This window comes from Crocodylus porosus, unplaced genomic scaffold (assembly GCF_001723895.1).
Source record: "Crocodylus porosus isolate Cpor-Errol unplaced genomic scaffold, CroPor_comp1, whole genome shotgun sequence".
NCBI classification, from domain to species: domain Eukaryota; kingdom Metazoa; phylum Chordata; order Crocodylia; family Crocodylidae; genus Crocodylus; species Crocodylus porosus.
This window is the reverse complement of record NW_017728931.1, coordinates 59,952,938-59,959,457: the sequence shown is the minus strand read 5'-3', so window position 1 is coordinate 59,959,457 and position 6,520 is coordinate 59,952,938.

The window sequence follows — 6,520 nt, the reverse complement described above, 5'->3', positions numbered from 1 at the left end:
AGCGTTTGTGTAGAGGCATTTGAGGCCTCCTGTGGGTGTGTGTACTGACCCCCTAGTCCCAGCGTTACCCTGGCCCCTCTCTCACCTGTTTGTTCGCTTCGCTTGTTGGTCTGGGCTGAGCTGTAGTTGTGGGTGCTGTTTGGTCTGGCAGTCTGATGTTTCCTCTGCCCTTACCTTTCCCTTCCCCCGACGAGCCTAGTTTAAAGCCTGCCGGAGGAGGTCCGCCAACCTAGAAGAGAACACATGCTTACCTTTAGGGGAAAGGCCTTGATAAACTATAGTGTTGTTCTTATACCTATGTGGGATGCATAGACAAAAGTACACATTGAGGATATTCCATGTTACAAATGTTCACACCTAGGTACTTTGTTTTCATATGTATATCAAGACATCAGATGAAATGAGCTTCAGCCCACAAAAACTAGTGCAACATGATGCATGCTCATGCCCACATGAACACACACACTTTGGTTAGTTTATAAGGTGCTTATCTATCCTTCCTTTAACATACCATTGTGTTTATTGAGGCTGGGTTCACAACACACAGGAAAATAATGAGGGCTATATGTTCACACATCCTTGGTTCAGAAGGAAAGGTTATATCAATATTAAAAAATCCAATGCTAAAATAACAGGAAGAGATAGAGTGGGGATTCATAATTACAGTATTTGGCTGTTTGAAATGTCTTTCTTCCTATATTAAAGTTTCACATTGTGTTCTTTGTAGGAACAGGACAAGAAATAATGGATATACACTCCAGCAAGTGAGATTAAGATATAAGGAAGAACTTTCTAATTATGGAGTTAGTTAAGGGTAGTAAATTACCTTAGAGAGGTTGCAAAATCTCCATCATTGAAGGTGTTTGAAACAGGAAAGATGCACTGAAATTTTTGCCAGCAAAAATAAATGGATTTTTTAGTCACTTGACACACGAGTCAGTACAAAAAAAAAATGGGGGGATACATCAAACCCGACAGTAGTGCACCTCTAGCTGCTGCCCTTGCATGTTATGCTGCCACCACCTAGAACTCAGTAATAGTTAGCTATGCCTCTGCCAGACCAATGCACAGTGGCAGGTAACTTCCAGTCTGAATCCAGGGAACAAATACATGGTAAGAAAAATCCAAAGAGTATGAGTAATGGCCTAGATCCAGATGTGCAGGCACATGCATTTCCCCAGGGACAAACAGCTGCAACACATGTACCACTGCTACATTGGTTTTTCTTGTTTTGCTTATTTTGTTTTGTTGGTGTTTTTTGTTTTTTTCTGCCTTGCTCTGTACTAAGAGGCATGCCCTCTCTCTACCTGGGATCTCTTGAATCCTTATTAACAACCTTGTACACAAGCAGGATGTTGGATGTCATGCCCCTCCTGCTGTGCCTGTGGTAAGTTAGAAAGTTCATGTCTTGTGCTGCATCAGGGTTGACTGTAGTTTTACTAAGAGGTTAGATTATGATTTTGTATAGGATGGTAGATAGGAAAGGTCCTGCCTCAGACAGGGGATTAGACTAGAATGCTCTTTGGGACTCCTTTCCATCCCTGCTTCTCTGTGATTTTTAACAGTTGTTTTCTACCTTTTTTAATTTGCAGACCCCTAAAAAAATTAAATTAAGGTGCAAACCCCTTTGAATTGTAAGTGTGGGTATTCACACGCTTTTGATTGATTATAGTAATTGTTCACAGACTCCTTAGACATGGTCTGCAGACCCCCAGAGGTCCGTGGACCAAAGGTTGAAAACTACTGTTCTGTGACATTCAAGGTCTAGAGGATCTGCCTTTTTTATGTCCCACCACTAACCTCTGTCCATGCCACAGCAATAAGCTGGTTACTGATATACTGCAACTGTCCATGATTATTTTGGAAGTCTGCATAAATCTCCACCCCAGAGTGCTGAGGGAATTAGCAGAGGTCATTGCAGGACTCCTGGCACAGCTTTATGAGCACTCATGGTGCTCTGGCATGGTACCAGAGGACTGGAAGATGGCCAATGTGGTTCCCATTTTCAAAAAAAGGGAGGAAGGAGGACCCAGGAAACTATAGGCCAGTCAGTCTTACGTTGATCCTGGGTAAGCTTTTTGAGAGAATTATCCTGGCGCATGTTTGCAAGGGGCCAACAGGGGAGGTTATGCTTAGGGGCAACCAACACAGGTTCATTAGCAGCAGGTCCTGTCAGACCAACCTGGTGGCTTCCTATGACCAGGTCACCAAATCCTTGGATGCAGGGGTAGCAGTGGACATAGTCTTTCTGGACTTTTGAAAGGCCTTCAACACCATCTCTCACCCCATTCTCATTAAAAAACTGGGGGACTGTGGTGTCGACACCTACACAGTCAAATGGGTCACCAACTGGCTGGAGGGCCGCACCCAGAGAGTGGTGGTGGATGCGTCATTTTGACCTGGAGGGATGTGGGCAGTGGGGTTCTGCAGGGCTCGGTTCTCGGGCCTGCATTGTTCAACAGCTTCATCAGTGACTAGGACAAGGGGTGTAAAAAGCACCCTGTTCAAATTCACAGACGACACTAAGATGCGGGGGGAAGTTGACACGCTAGAAAGGAGGAATAGGCTACAATCAGACCTAGACAGGTTACAGGGGTGGGCGGATGAAAACAGGATGGGATTCAACACTGACAAGTGCAAGGTGATGCACCTGGGGAGGAACAACCAGCACCATACCTACAAGCTGGGGAACTCCCTTCTTGTCAGTGCAGAGGTAGAAAAGGATCTTCGAGTCATCATTGATACCAAGATGAACATGGACTGGCAGCGTGGGGAGGCAGTCAGGAAGGCCAACCGTACCTTGTCATGCATCCACAGATGCATCTCAAGCAGGTCCAAGGAGGTGATACTCCCCCACTGGTCAGGCTGCAGTTGGAGCACTGTGTCCAATTCTGGGTGCCGCTCTTCAAGAGGGATGTGGACAACATGGAGAGGGCCCAGAGAAGGCCACTCGCATGATCAGGGGGCAGCAGGACAAGCCCTAGGAGGAGGGACCTGAACCTGTTCAGCCTCCACAAGAGAAGGCTGAGGGGGGAACTAGTGGCTATTTACAAACTAGTCAGGGGGGACCAGCAGGCATTGGGAGAGTCCCTGTTCCCCCGAGTACTACCAGGAGTGACTAGAAATAAGTCACAAGCTGGCAGAGGGTAGATTTAGGCTAGATATCAGGAGGCAATACTTTACTGTCAGGGTGGCTAGGATCTGCAACCAACTTCCAACAGAAGTGGTGCTGGCTCCTACCCTGGGGGTCTTTAAGAGGAGGCTGGATGTACACCTTCCTGGGGTCGTTTAAACCCAGTAATCTTTCCTGCCATGGCAGGGGGTCAGACTTAATGATCTGCTCAGGTCCCTTCTGACCCTACCAACTATGAAACTATGAAACTACTCTTGTCATGGCTTTTGAGGACACACCCAAACAACATTTGGGCCAAGTAAGACATGCAATTATACTCTGAAATGTAAAACAGTGGTGGAATGTGTTTAGAAGACTGGAGGCAAATACGGTCTTGCTGCAAAAGCTGGTTGGATGACAGTGTCATTCTGTATATTTGGTTGTAGCCTCCTGTTTCTTGTACAGCAGTGCTTCTCAAAGTGGTGGTCCACAGACTGGTGCCGGTCCATGAGCCACCAGTCGCCGGTCCACAGCAAGTTGCCGGGAAGGAAAGAAATATATTTTCGAAGCATAACATTTATATGTCATAGCACCACAGTTCGTACGTTCCAATACTCCAGGTGACGTCACATCAGTCACATCGTGCGAGATGAGGAAAGAGAAAGAAACAGCCAGTCGTGCATTTATGTAGCGCTGTTACATGCAGTTGCTGCCACTGGCTGACCCGGGCACCAGTCCCTGGCCCACTGGGAAAAAAATTGCTGGTCCACCACATCAGATAGTTTGAGAAGCACTGTTGTACAGCATCTGTGAAGCTAGAGGAAGGTATTTTTATATGGAGCAGACCATGGATGACAACAACAGACTTCTGTACCAGTTTGTACAGGAGGAAAGTCATCTGGACTCTGGGTTCAAGGGGATCTAGAGAAGTTATGGCTGCTGTATATAATCACATTTGTGCTACAAATGGCAATGAGCAATCTCACCTGCTTACATATTTGTCATTTCTTAGGCTGCTAGAAAATTTAGAATCATAGAAAATGACAGTTGGGAGGGACCTCAGAAGGTCATCTAGTCTAACCCACTGCTCAAAGCAGGATCGTTCCCAACTAGATCCTCCCAGCCAAAGCTTTGTTGAGCTGGATCTTAAAAACCTCCATGGATGGAGATTCTGCCACCTCTCTGAGTAGCCTGTCCCAGTGCTTTACTACCATCCTAGTGAGAAAATTCTTCCTAATATCTAACCTAATTTCCTTGTTCTGTTGTCTGCCACCACTGAGAACAGTTTAGCTCCACCCTCTTTCGAACCCCCCTTCAGGTAGTTGAAGGTTGCTATTAAATCCCCTCTCAGTCTCCTCTTCCCTAGACTAAATAAGCCCAGTTCCCTTAGTCTTTCCTCATAAATCATGTGCCCCAGCCCCCTCACCATGTTCATTGCCCTCCAGTTAGACCCTTTCTAATTTCCCCACATTCTTTCTGTAGTGGGAGCCCCAGAACTGGGTACAGTACTCCAGCTGTGGCCTCACCAGTGCTCAATAGAGGGGAATAATCACTTCCCTTAATCTGCTGGCAACACTCCTGGTGATGCAGCCCAGTATGCTGTTAGCCTTATTCACAACAGGGGCACACTGCTGGCTCATATTCAGTTTGCTGCCCGCTGTAACCCCGAGGTCCTTTTCTGCAGAGCTGCTGCCCAGCCAGTCAGCCCCCAGCCTGTACCAGTGCATGGGATTGTTCCATCCAAAATGCAGCTTGTAACATGCTCTTTTCCTTGTTAAGAGGCCCCTTCTATTTTTAACTTATGTAGTTGCAGTTTGCTCAAGATCATGAGGTATCTTGATCCCAATTAATGCTGTTGATCTTGATAACATAATGAGTTTCTTGCCAATTCTTAATCTTAATCTTAAATTTTTGTTTACTAGTTTGTGTTGAGTACCTTGGGTTTGTTTATATAGCAATACAATCTTTGCCTGGCGGAATCTTCCCTTTTTGTTAAAATTTGACAGGCATCAGGTGATCAGCACCATGAGTAAAAACTTTAGAAGAGTGCCACCACACCTGCTAACCATACACATTTTAAATGATGATGATGAACTATACAGAACAATATTCAAACAAAATTGCAAAGGGGAATTGAAAGGTACAGTTTCTGAAAAGGAAGGGGGGGGCACAGAGGGAGGAATGCCTCCCCTTCCAGCTTCTGAATCTCAGTGCCACAAAGATGTGTCGTACCAATGGAGAGACAGCAACAACAAAAATGCTATACTAGATTACATGGAGCTGGATTGTTTTAGCCCTGATAGTCCAGGAAATATACAAGTAAAGTTTTTATTTTTTCCTCCTCAGATATCTTTTATTGAGACAACTGTATAATAGTTGGGAAGTTTAACAAGCATTTGGGCACCCACTGGCCTTCTCCCTAACATAATGGAAGGCAATGGGCACACAAGTTTGTCAAACCCCTTCCCTAAGAGTATCTATTAAAAGATATAAAAAAAAACACCCCTTGCTTCTCATACATTAGAATATGGCCATTCTGAATCAAGCCAGGCCAATTCAATAGGAATAATTCTGATTATGGTACCAGCATTTTGGGTTTTGTGCAAAACATGCTAGCCTCAAAAAATGTTCCCCCACCATCCACCAATAAGCAGCACCATTTCCATTTTCAGCATCTCTCACCCTTAAATTGGGTTTCATAATTGTAGAACATGAGTGTGGGGTGATTTAGACTTTCAAAACAATTTAATTATTATAGATAATTATGGGAGTATATTTGGAACTTGCTCAAAGACCAAGAAAAATCCACAATCTTCCAGAATTGTGTGTGTTGCTTTTGAATACAAAAAGCCAGAGCCTGCACATACAACCACCTCCTACATGTTACCTGTATTTATATACAGGCATACCTCGTTTTATTGTGCTTAGCTTTATTGTGCTTCGCAGATATTGCATTTTTTACAAATTGAAGGTTTGTGGCAACCCTGCGTTGAGCAAGTCTATCAGCGCCATTTTTCCAACAGCTCACTTCGTGTCTCTGTGTCACATTTTGGTAATTTGGTAATTCTCGCAATATTTCAAACTTTTTCATTATTATTATTATTATATTTGTTATGGTGATCTGTGATCAGTGATCTTTGATGTTACTATCGTAATTGTTTTGGGGCGCCACGAACTGCACCCATATAAGACGGTAAACTTAATCGATAAATGTGGTGTGTGTTCTGACTGCTCCACCGACCGGCCGTTCCCCCGTCTCTCTCCATCTCCATGGGCCTCCCTATTCCCTGAGACACAACAATATTGAAATTAGGCCAATTAATAACCCTACAATGGCCTCTAAGTGTTCAAGTGAAAGGAAGAGTCACACATCTCTCATTTTAAATCAAAAGCTAGAAATGATTAAGC